The sequence below is a fragment of the Heterocephalus glaber genome, unplaced genomic scaffold (assembly GCF_053883595.1).
Source record: "Heterocephalus glaber isolate CG9 unplaced genomic scaffold, H.glaber_assembly_v1.0 deba00001461, whole genome shotgun sequence".
Classification (NCBI taxonomy): Eukaryota; Metazoa; Chordata; class Mammalia; order Rodentia; family Bathyergidae; genus Heterocephalus; species Heterocephalus glaber.
In genome coordinates this window covers 47,797,254-47,811,255 of record NW_028258308.1, presented here as the reverse complement: position 1 = coordinate 47,811,255, position 14,002 = coordinate 47,797,254, and positions in this window count along the sequence as shown.

Genomic DNA, 14,002 nt, shown 5'->3' with positions numbered 1-14,002 from the left:
AATTCATTCATAGGGTTTCAGTTCCCTATGTTCAACTATTCCTTAAGAAATCATAAGTTGTTTTGCATCATGGTGGAATAAATGAAGAATATCAGGATTAAATGAGTGTATGATGAAACTCCTCCCCTTTCCAATCCTATATCAATGCAAAGAAGTATTTTTCTTGTTCATTCAAACTCATTGACTGCCTGACCAGGAAATTTCCCCTCAGAAGCAGATGACTCCTGCACAGTGTTCCAAAGCTCATGGACTGAGGCTCCTCTCCTCTATTGTCAAAGAGCTTCCTTGTCCTCAGTGTAGCTTTTATGTTTTTACATGGAAAGACACTGCATACCTAGGACTTTCTAATAAAGAGCATCTTCAGGAAGCTTAGGTGAACACTGCATATAATGTATACTTTATTTTTAAAATACATTTATGTAGCAATCGGTTTTGAAAACTAAAAGGCATGGTACAGGCATTGGTGAGAAACCAGTGGCAAAAAAGTATCACGTGGAGAGGGAGAGGGAGAGGGAGAGGGAAAGAAAGAGACAGAGATAGAGAGGGAGGGAGGGAAAGAGCGAGCGAGAGAGAAACAGGCAGAGAATATAATATGACTAAAGATAAGAGAGTGGAGTAGGGAGTGTGGGAAGTGGGTTCTGGTACCAGAAGCTTGGTCTTTTGAAGGAACCTCTTCTTTTACTAAACAATTCATTTCTGTGAGAACCATATTAATCTTTTCTGAGGATTTTACTCCATAATTCACTTACCTCTCCATAGGCTTCATTTCTTAAAGGTTCTATCATCTCTTGTAACCCCTACATTGGGGAACCTGGCTCCAGGATGTGAACTTCTCAAGCACAGCATCTTATTAGTCATAAATGTTTTCATATTAATGGTGCTCTAATTTACCTTTTAACAGATTTCATTGATGTATCAATGTAGTATTTGATCCTTTAGGGTTAGACATTTTTGTTTATACCATCAAATTGCTAGTTTTAACATAGCACTAGACAAAACATTCATTGAAGATTTAAAAATTAACATATGCCAGAAATTGAATAAGAAAAAATGAAAAATAATGGAATATTTACACAAATTCATAATTCTGATCTTGTGGTCTTCAGTAACAATCAAGTCTATCTTACACTTAAAAAGTGAGCCTCAGACATGTATATAACTAGTGCTTCCCTACTGGTGGAAATAAATGCCCTAAGCATCACACAGGAAGCTCTCTACTGTGGGTCTCCAGAATAGATTTGAAATATGAAGGATTAAATGATCCACCATACATGGGGGCAAGTTCATATTGCAAGAAGTTGAAAGAGATTCAATTAGTATTATCTTTACTCTACAGCTAATTGAAGAGAAAATTAGTCTCTAACTCTTAAATTGCACTTCAGTGTGAAGAAGACTTTGGCCTCAGACATAAGCCCATCTGTTTGCAAAATGCTCCTATACTGGGTTTGTACAAATGTACATAAAATTATAATGAGAAATCTATTTTATGCATTTAATACTACAGCTCTATTGCAGCCTATTGTTGCCAGAAAATTCCAATTCTCTTGCTAAAGTTATTTTAGATAACATGAATTTTTCCCACTATCTGTTGGATGAGCAGGACAGAATGGGGTGGCAGAGAATACCTCTGGCTGTAGTTTGATAAATACATCTATTGAGGTAGAATCTCTGCCAAAAAAACAACATCTCAGCTACTCATCAATAATACGAGTCCTTCTTCTGGCTCATTTAGGGTGTATTTCTGTTTGCTTCATTGATTCATGAATTTTCTTGATGAGTTGCCTCAGTTGCTTAGTTATTACCTTCACCCTAGACATTCTAATTTTCTGATTTGTGTGCTGTCACCCAGAGTGTTGCATGCTTATATAGAGCTATCCGTTGCATGTCAATTGACATCACCACATTTATGATAAAGATGAAAATAAGAATATTAAAATCATCCAACTAATTTGATATCACAAATTGTAAATTCCAAACTAGGACCAAATAGGTAATTTTAATGGTGATAGAAAATGACATCAATGAACAAATATTTGGACAATCTTTCAAAAGTAAGAAAATGGCTCTCATTAAGCTTAATTTTCAATTATATTTGGTTGAGTGCCACCTGTGGGATTAGTTAATCTCACTTCTGTGTATCTGGCTGGTTTATGGAGCTGTGCACTTACAGTCCATATGTGATCCCTTTTTCCTTCTACTCTGATGCTATTTTCCTACTATTTTTACTACATTTTCATAGTCTTTTGTTATGGTGTTCCTTCCTGGAATCAGCTGAGCAAGGAATTAATCCTCTAAAACCAAGAGCCAAATTAAACCTCTATTCTTTTCAATCATGGGTGTCATATATTTAGTCCCAGAGATGGAACCTTACAGGAAGCAGTGACTGTGAGTTGAGTCCTTCCTGTGACTATGCCTGATCATAAGGTTTAGAATTGAATTGATGGATGAGATTATAAAGATTTAAATACTCAGGCTAGGAAAGGCCTAGAATTCTGTGAGCAAAGCTTGATGGACATTTTGGTCAGAATTCAGAGGAGCTTAATGCTAGTGAGAATGTGGGCAGTAGAGAACCGGCTCAGGAGGATTCACTGGGAATGAAGATGTGATGAGGAAGTAGATTAGAGAACATGAATACTGCACACTGTCATGTTCTTATAAGCTTGCATTTTTGCTAGATAAGACTTGGCAACAGCAGTCATGATATTTTGGTAAGACCAGATACAGACACTCTGGAAAGTGGATTTCCAGAACTACTTCAGAAATTGACAGAATAATGATGTTAGGTTGTTAGAAGTGAGGAGGAGGATACCGAGAGTGATTAATGGCAATGTGTCTTTTATTACAGTGAATCTTAAAAATTTTAAACACCCTTTGTATGTTTTCATCATACCTTGTATTTCACATAAGTTGCTCATTTATCATGTATTAGTGGATGTTTTATACCTCAATAACTTTTGTCTATGATGAATAAAATTTCTATAAACACTACTTTACAAGTCTTTTTGTGTGGATGTGTGTTTCTATTTCTCTGGAGAGTGGAATTGTTCATTTAGAATAGAATTTTTAGGTCACAAGTTAATGCTATAATTAATCATGTGATGAACTTCTGAATTTTCTCAGTTGCTGCAAATTTTTCTTACAATGAGGAGGTGAGGAATGTTCCAATTGCTGCATGTCTTTCTTTCCTACCATGTGTTATTATCTCCATAGAATCTATGTGTTTCTCAGTGTGTGACGTGTTACTTCATTCTGTTTTAACTTGAACTTTCTGTTTGAGAAATCATGTGAAGGATCTTTTTGTGCACTTTTAGACATTTGTAAAACTTCCATGGACAATATGTACTTAGATCTTCATCTCCTTTTAATTAGATGCTTTGATTTTCATCATTTAATTATAAGATATTCTATATATTCCAATTTTCACTTCCTTGTAAAACATGTATTTTGACAATATTTTCTTTCATTATTTGTATAGAGTTTTCAGCTTTTTCAGTTTTTATAATATTTAAAATTTAAGTTAAATGTCTCTGAAATAAAATCTGCCATGCTAATCAGGTTTAAGTGTGCAGCTCACAAATGCTATGTACATTCACATTCAAAACTTTTCTCCAGAACTCTCTTCATCTTGCAAAACTGAAAGTCTCTCTATATTAACAACTTTCCTTTCTTGTCTTTCTTAAATTACTATCAACCACCACTCTACAGAATTTTCTGTCTCTTTCACTTTGACTGTTCTAGATTATTCATATAAGTGGAATTGTGCAATATTTACTCCTTTCTCCCTAATTAAACTAAGTCAACATGCCTCATGTTAGAAACTACCCTGACCCTTCTTTTTCCCCTGACCAAAACTCCTAGGTAAATGTTTTTCTTCTACATTTTTGTTCTCACATCCTTGAGTTGAAAATACAAGACTATGAGTTTCTCAGCTTGGTACTGTTTTCCTGAGACTTTTACCTACTGATGATCTCAGTGAAGTAGTACCTCTGGGCCTCCTGGAGTATAAACTGAACTTCAACTCTGAGTAATCTTTCATCCTCTATGCTACCACAGTCACTCATTGAAAGAAGTGGTGCCTCATGTAAGGAAAAACTGAGGAAGAAAACGTGACTATGAAATAGCAAGAAAATATTCTGCTGCACATCAGCATAGAGGACTGATGTCTCACAGCCTGAAAAGGAACAAAGACAATCAACTCTTTATCTTAATCTTGGGTAGCAGATATAGATGAACTAGGAATAGCCTGGCGAGATTACAGTAAGGTCTAAGGAGAAAGTTTTCAACACAGAGTTGTTTTAACTGTCCAATTACTTGGTGAGTGGGGGCAGTTTGTTTCTTTTTCTTTTTTGGTCTTTTACTTTTGTTTCTTCTGCTTTCCCTATAAAATGGATCAAACTTTATCTAAAAAGGAAAAAGCATTGACAAGATTTACACAATGCCTCTGAAAAATATCTAAATATAAAGTTTCCAAAATGCAAATTTTTGAATTCTTGTTATCCATCATCAATGCCATTGGTCTCCTTTGGAGTGAAGTCTAGAGGTGGAGGACTGGAAAGATGTGGATCAAAAATTATCCTAGTCTTTAATTCCTGTAAATGTTGTGCAATATACTGCATGGCACCTCTTCATGGTTGCTATTTGCTATATCTAAACAAAGAAAGTTTCATTTGAAAAGCTACATTTTCCTCCCTCAGGTACCTCTGAAATCCACCTTCTACCTCCAACCTCCTAGGGAACTAAAAGTGTTAGTCAAAGGGAGGTTCTCTAAGTATATATCAATTGGACTTGTTTTTCTTAATAAAATCTAATAATAAATAAAAGTCAAGCTAGTAAATTTACTAAAGTAGGATAAATTCATCATGGAGAAGGAACCTTCATCATTATTTTTACACAGGCTGAAGGGCACCATGGCCAGTCTGAGAGTGCACACTGATTTAAACTCAATTGTGTTGTGTGTGTTTATATGTTGTGCATTTTTGTCCATCTGTTAAGTTTCTGCTAATAAGTGGTTCAACACCTAAAGCTGCTTTCTTTAAGCTCAACAATTTTTCTTTTCTTGACTGCTTTGAGATTTCCGTGTGAAACTGTTTAAATAAGCTATCAGACAAGACCTTACTCAAATGTTTGTGATTCACATAGCTCAGCAATGGGCTAATTTGAATCAATTAATAAACATAAAATATCTTTAAGGTCAATGACATGGTTCAACTCAAGTTAAACAATCAAAATAATATAAACATTGGTTTTATACATACAATCCCTATTGTCTGTATGCAATAATTTAAAAGTTTTCTCCTGGGTATTCAAGACATTAACATGAAAGCAAAACGAAATTTATACAATAGGGAGAAGACTCTTAAGAGTTAAAAATAACAACACACAAATTCTCAACTCTTTCATGCCCTTTGGTAATTATAGGCATAACTCTTGTCAGAGTATAAGTTAAAGCCTCACTTTTATTGCCTCTGGAGTCCAGTTTAGTTCTATAAGTAAATTCATTTCTCCTAATTTTGTGCCTCATAGACTGGGAGCTGGGAAATTGATTTCTTATTATTTTCTCCACATTTTTGGGTGGCCTACTCTGATTAGAGATTCTGAATTGATTCAGAAAGTGTAGAGCAACCAACAGTGTTCTTGTAAAGACCAGGAAACTGATGCATGGGGAGATAATACAGACACCTGCAGTGACTAGACAATGTCATGTAGGAGCCAAAGTAGAATATTGAGCTATAAGTACTGCATTTTGGAGGTTTGAACATTTTTGGAGACAAATATGTGACTGGGTCATCTTATTTGGAGATTAAATACAGAGGAACAGTTCAAAGTTAAAGGGGATTAAGAGAAACTCGAGTGGAAATCAACTGAATATAAAATATAAAATTAGGGAAACAATAGTAGGGAAAATAATTCTTCCTGTGATATTGGACCAGATTGTCTGCTGGATATAAATAACATTTCCAAAATTTTTAGAGACCTTTGTTACAAATATTAGCTAATTGATAAATTCACTTTTGGATTCCAATTTGAATTGGCATTTTTGTTTAATTGATATGCTTAAAACATTTTTTGTGCCATGTATATTCTTATACCACAATTACATAGTTAGTGAACACTTTTGCTGTTCTAATGAATATAAGAATATTATTCAGGATTTTGGAAATTTTTTCAAAGTCAGTCAAATTTAAACTATAACAATGTGAAACCAAAATGGGGGGAGATAAGATTACTTTAAAATTCATAAGACCTTTTCATGGTTTGTTTTGGAAAGATTATGGAAAATAGGATAGAGAAGAAAATATGGAGAGGGCTATAAATAGAGATATTTTTGATATGACATGATTTAATATGATAAAGTTTTATTCCTTACAGGAAAAGAACATAAATTTCAAGACACAAAGGGTTCAATATGTGGAGAAAATTTTGTAGAGTATACAATTTATAGAAAGAATATATCTGCTTAGTTATTTGGAGGTTTTGTTCTTCTTGGTTTGTTGAACCCGCTGTTTCTTCTAAAAGCTTCTTGTTATTCAAAGATGATTAGGAAGCTAAAACCGTAACTCTCATCAGTCATTTCCTTCCTTTTCTGATGCTTTCAGACAAATACTATAACTCTCATGTCTGACATTAATACTAAACATGAGCTTTTCTGCATGACTAGCAGAGGCACCTAGACTGGTCAATGACAAGAAACAGGGTAAAACTGCCTCCTTGGAAAATTCTGATCTGGCTTGTGGCACTCATTATTTCTGACCTCATAGTATATTAAATAAATTTATGTTCCACAAATGCACATGTCTTCAAAGATATATGAGAAAGCCAGCCAAAACATACAAATACTTTTTCAGGGTTATGCTTATGTGATTTTTATGTGTATTTCTTGCATATGTTACATACATGCTCATACACTGCATAGTTCAAACAATTACACATAAAATGTCTATAGACAGATACGTTCATCATAGATTGTACTTTATTAAAAATAACAAATTTAGATAAAGTTTCTTCATGTAATTTAATGTAATGATATCATCAAGATTATAATTCTGATCTTTTCTTTCCCTTGATATCAAGTTTTCTCTATAAAAGTTTATAATTTTTATCTATTAGCATTCTGTAGGAATGCAACTTCTAGACAGCCATGATTGTGAAAAATTAACAGTTCCCTAATTAACCTCCTCAATATTTTCACTGATTCAGCATAAGTTGTAGAGAATCTACAAGTGCAAAATGGAATGAAGAGACCCTATTTCATATGTTTAGACATTTACAAGAACTTGTGAAGCAACACACTATACTCTTTTATGTTGTACATATATGCTCTCACCCTGACCTTCCTGACCTTCTATTGGAAGGCAATGCTCTGGATGATGCTCTTGTTTCTCATTGATTCTTTCAGAAAACAAGGATCTAAAGCCCAACTACACAAACAGGAAGCAACACAGATTGAAAGACAATAAAATTTAACAAATAAACATAACTCATCATAACCTTTCTGATAAATGTAAATGTAGTCATATATCAATAGACAGCTGCTCTGTTAAAGTATATGCCTCCTTACAATATGGTGAAGTTATAAAATATGTGAAACATCTTTATTTTCATATTTTTTGCAATAGGATTACCCTCACAAATTAAAAAGATTATGTCCTTGCTTATACTTCCAATTCCCTATGAACATTCCTACAACTCTGGCATGTTACATGCATCCAAGTGTATGCTCACAATGCCATGAGACAAGCCACTGTAGCGGAAGAAAATGGGCTCCTTGAAACGCATTTATTAAAATAAAAATGTGGAACATAGTGGAAAGACTTGTACTGTAGGAACAATATCACAAAACATTTTTTATTTTCAAGTTTTAAAAATTGTGATTCAGAAGATTTCACAGCAGTGCAGAACAACTCAACTCTGAAGCTGAGCTGACACTGCAAAGCATGAAAATTTCCTTCACTCCGAAAAATATGCTTCTTGAAAAGGTCACAAAAATCACATACAAGTCCAAAAAATAAAAGTTACAAAGTCCAAAAAAGTTACAAAGATAAAAAACAGCCCTTATATTTCTGAGTTTGCTGACATATATACCTCATGTAAGTGGTGTGATTTTTTTTGGGCTCTTGTTCTTACCGCACCTGTCTTTGATATAGTTACATAGGGAGATCCAAAACCACCTTTTTCTCTAATGACATCTCATATACAGGCAGAGCTTAGCTTCCACCTCCTCGCTACTTGAGAGACTGTGGGAGGAACTATAGCCAGTTTGGTTATTCCAACAGTCATCTGTTACCCCACACATGGTATTTCCTGGCAGAAAAATTTCCATTATGCATAGCCACCAATACAACCAATAGTGGTTATTATATTCCTTTCCACCCCAAATAATATATGAATAACTTTAATATTTTTCAATTAAACATTTTTCATATTATGGTACTTAGAAAATGAGCCCAAGCTTGGCACACCACCCATTTCATCCAGGAGTGGATGGTAAGTTCCACTCTTAAACAAATCACCTGGGTACTTAAAGATATCAGATAAAAGCACTTTCTAGGTGTTTTGATTGCAAATTTATTGCTGCTTCTACATTGATGACCACTGTATTTGTCAGTCACCTTGACTCACTCTGTCTGAACTGCTCAGAAAATTAATGGCTGTTTACAAAATATTACCTCAGAATTACTGACTCAAACTAATCCTGACCAAGAGATCCTACAAAGACTTGGTGACCTCGTGGCAACTATCATCTGGCTCGGTGAACACCAACTGGCCCTATGGACATGGAATCCACTTAGTTGTGATGCTGAGTTGTCCTCAACGTTCATTACTCTTTTTCCTTTTAATCATTCTGAATCTTGGGAAGATGTCAAATACCACCATGGTACCCTTCATACAAATCTGGATAGAGACATTACTAATCTCCAGAACCAAATACAAGCCAAACTTCATCAGCTTCAAATGGAGGTTAGGAAACTTATTTATTTCATCTCAATGATATTACCTACGGATTCAACACTGGAAACTCTTTCTCTAGCCTCAACTTTCACATTTTGGTTTCTATAGTTATTGAAATAATCTGTTTTTCTGCTCTTTTTTGAATTCCTAAGAAAGTTCCAAAATGTGTTCCATTGCACTCTGTACAGAAGCTCTGATGACCTTTCTACACCAATCCCAATATTTCTCTGCCCTGTAACCCTTGCCTCTGCTCAATCTTAGGTATAAGACAAAAAAGGGGGAAAAACTTGGAGACTCTGGCTGGAGGAGTGACTGGATTTAACGTAAAGATGAAAGAACTCTTATAGCAATAGCACAAGGCTCCTGGAGTGCATGATTAAAAACTATGGCAAATCTTCAGGGAAACAGCTAAGCAGAATCAACACGAAGATATTCTTAGAGATTTTTGTTCCAATTATTTTGCTTCTTGTGCCCTGATAAACTGCTTAACCTAGCAGACCATCTTGTTCTTTCCCTTCCCCTGTCCAAAACTCCTATATGAGTGTTTTTCTTCTGCAACTTTGTTCTCACATCCTTGCTTTGTAAATGAAACCCCAGGAGTTTCTCAGTTTGGCACTGTTTTTCTGCGACTGTCTCATTCTGATGTGTCTGGGTAAAGCGGTCCTTCTTGGCCTCTTGGAATAAAATGTGAACTTCAACTCTGAGTAATCTTTCATCCTCTATGCTGAGATAGTCATACACTCCAAGAGGGAAGGAGTAAAGATCACAAAAAAGAAGACAGTAGAAAGAATAAACAATAGAAATAAATAAAAAATAAACAATAGAAAGAAATTAAATACCAGAAAAATGCAAAACGACAGAAATTAGTGCACCATTTTTAATTGTAACAATATATGTTGTCTCACCTCTGCAATTAAAAAAACATGGATTGGAAATTGTGAATCAAAAAAGTACTCATTCTTATGTGGTCAGGAATAAACACACCTCCTCTTAAATGACATGCAGAGACTCAAAGCTTTGTCTTAATATAATACACTTTAGTGCTTATAGAGTACTAAAGGATGGAGAAATATCTTTATTCATATCTGGTTATGTAGACTTCAACCAAAAAAATGGCCAGTAGAAGCAAAGAAGGTCATCAAATACTGATAAGTATAAGAACTCTCTAAGAAGGAATAAAAATCATAAATATATGTGCATTGAACTTTTACACACCGACTTCAAAAAACAAATATTATTTGACATTAAAGGACTAATAAACACCAAGATAATCATGGTGGGGTATATCAAGAGTTACTTATCACAAATACATAGAACACATCTACAAAAGAAATCTTGAATAAGCATCAAAGTTTTACTATACCATGGATGAAACTTACTAACTGATATCTATAAAAAATTTCATTTGATGTCAGCAGAATACACTTTAATTTCAGTATAGCATAGAACCTTGAGCAAAAGAGAGCATACTTTTGCCATTAAGACTCAAAATTTAAAAAAATTGAAAGTATCCCATGAATCCTGTCATAATGAAACTTGAAGTCAACAGTAAAAGAAACTATAGAAATTACACAAGTATTACAGAATTAATGATGCACTCTTAACATATTGATGGGAATTTGAAAAAATTGGAAAAATTAAAAATATGCTTCAATCAAGTGATACTAGAATAATTACTTATCAAAATATAAAAGACACAATATAATCAGTGCTAAGAGGAAAGTTTATAGTTGAAGATTACAAACATATAAAAATTGAGCAGTACCAAATAAATGACATAATGATACACACTTCAAGGACCTAACAACAATTCCTGATCATGGACTCCACATGCCAGCTGTGGCCACCCAACAACTCTAAGAACCTCTGTGTTTCTTTGTCCTTGACATTGGGTAGCAGAGGTGCCAATCAACCTACTGACTCAATCATGCAGGAGGGTATTGTCCTAGAAAGTCAGCAACTCCAGGGAGAAATAATGGCCTGGACCAGTAGTGCTAACCCACAGACATCATAAGAGATAAAAAGAGTGTGGGGTTTTACAACAAAACTGACAACTTTTAGGCAGGCTAGAGTTGGAGAAAAAACCCAGTGAAGTGTCCACCATATTGCCAGAGGGTATGTAATCAGGGATCATTTTGGAAGGGGTGAGACTGAGGCACAGAAAAACTGTAGAACAACTTCACATCGGTGTTTTCATTGGTACCTTCCTACTGTGACCAGAAATAGGAACTGGAGACTGTGAAAAGCTTTAAGAATATTTCTATAATTAGCTAACTCTGTTATTACTGTTGAATGCTGTTCTATTGTTAATGAAGTTACAGTTGTTAAATTTAACAGCTATTTGCTGTGTGGTAACATTTGTTTTGTCTTGGTGTTTCCACTATGACTTTATATATTATTTATAATTAACTATACATTACTTGCTCTTAGGGTATGTCAATATCTGGTTTGTCTTTGTCGCTACTACTGCTGTTAATCATATTGCTGTTGTCAAGATGGCATAGATTTCACTATTAATGAGTGAAATGGCACAATCCAGACTTCATTTTGTGGTGATAACAATACTGTGGTTCATCCACGGAGAACTAGGTGCTGGGCCACATACATGGAGCTTCCTCTCCCAAAAAAATGCAGGCAGTAGAATCTTGTGTAATTCACAGGCCTACAGTTAGCCACTACCAAAATGCCTCACTGAAAAGCAGATAGTAACTATAGATGTCTTTGTACTAGTAATGGTTCCAAAATGATCAATCAACAGACCTCTACACACACAAACACACACACACACACACAACAAAACCTACTACCCATATCTAAAAATTCACATGGATCCAACCTCCTAAATCATTGGGAACATGAGAAGACAAACCAACATATCCCTTCAACTGCCCTGAAGTGAATGTATGGGATACTGATGGGATGGAAATCAAAAGCCACAGCTAAATTAGTACAAAAGACATAGATGATATGTAAACATAGATAAGGTACCTAGACTCAAAGAGGACATAACTAAGCAAATAATAGATTAAACAAGTGAAATTATGAGTGGGTTTACAGAAGACAGAAATGAAATGGCAGCTGAGTAAACCACCAAAACCAAAAAATGAATGATTGGTATAGCAAAAAATTAGAGTCTATGTAGTTGTACTAAACAGTAATTCTGGAAATTAAAATTCTTTTGAAAGTATTGGCAGCAGAAATACTCAATGTGAGTACAGAGTATGAGAACTAGAAAAGAGATCTGCTGTTGAGGAGCAATGATTCAGACACCTTAAAAAGAAAGGAACATTAAAACTGGATACAAAAACTGCTACATGCCACAAAGATTAATTTGAATTAGTGAAAAATCTGAAGAGAACACAAAAGTCATTAAAAATCTTTTTAGATGAATAATAGCAGAGTATTTTCCAAATATTGTAAAAAATTGAGCATACTGATATGTAAGACTTGTGGGGCCTCAAACACCCACAATCAGAAAAGAACCTTCCAAAGACATATGATAGTTAAAATCCCTAAATTCCTACATCGGGACTGAATCATAAAAGCTCTTAGAGAAAAGCAGCGAGTCACCTATAAAGTTAGAATTATAGCTGGCTGGTTAACACATAATTTAAAGTACAGGAAATTTTGAAGTGAAGGGTTTCAATGCCTAAATATATTCTTCTAACCCAGGATTATCTGTCCTGCAAAATTATCTTTAAAATTTTATGGAGAAATAAGATTTTTCCATAACAGAATCTTAAAAATTGATGACATAGAAGAGAATAGAAACAATAATAGAAGGTTATGATTAGAGCAAGGTCTTTAGGCATTATTTCAGGCACAATTTGCACACATTTAAATAAATAAAACATAAATGCCTCTAATGACATTTGGCAAATAGATGGGATCCTGTAGCACAATCCAGCAGCCAGATTTTTATGGAAAATTCATTGTATCACAAACAGCAAAATTATTGACAGCAGAGAAACATTGATTTATTTATTTGAAAATATATTCTTTGGCTCAGTAAAAGGCAAGTGAAATCCTGTATCTCTTCAGTTATTCTGTTGCAGTATTGTTTTTTGTTGAACTAGAAGAAAAATATTGCCTCCTATTGATGCTTGATTAGAAAGGGAAGGAGTACTTTAATCATACTTTCATATAAGTTCTGATAGTTGTCGTGTGTTTCATAGTAACACAAAAATACTTACGATGAACAAATGAAGTTTGGAAACTGAAGCCCTATTAGTAAATTTTTCATGGCCTGATTTAAATTGTTTTAGAATTCCATATTTGTCATGTGAAAAATACAAAATCAGAGAGAAGCGACTCTCCCAAACATAGCAAACTTGACTATTCAATGACAAATGTTTTGGATTTATTATAGTGTAAGTAAATTAATTTTATAATCAGATGTGAACTTGAAAATATATTGATTATCAAGTAAGGGAGGATACATTTCAATGCTTCTATATTTAATAATTGTCTATCAAACAAATTTTAATTATTAAGAACTCTTTGGTACCCGAGTTCGATCCCCAGTACCAAAAAAAAAAAAGAACTCTTTGGTAATCTAAGTCATCAAAATTGTATGGCCAAGAATTCTCACAAATTAAAGGCTGGAGGATACATGGGCTCCTTGGGCCTGGGATCACCACGTCCCCAGAGCTCATCAGAAATGTGACCCGAATGCGTCAATAATGAACACTCGGCAGGATCTCAGGTTTTTCAGAAGCAGGGCTACATGCACGGTCCACACTGGGAGTCTCACTGAGAAGTGAGTTTGCATTTTACTCACTGAAGGAAGAAGCAGGAGAAAGGATCACATCAAGTCTCCTAATGTGCAAAAGTAATATTCCTGTAGTGAACTATGACTTATCACTCCTCAGGTAAGTTTTTACACATTAATACATGTATTTCTACATAACTCATATACAAACATCTATTAAATAATTTAAAATCTTAAGCCAGTGCAATACTTTTGGTTCTTTATGATCTTTGTGTGCTTGAAGGATAGACAGATTGTTTCAGATTCCAGAATTCATTTTAGGCAAGTACTTCTAAAATGCTC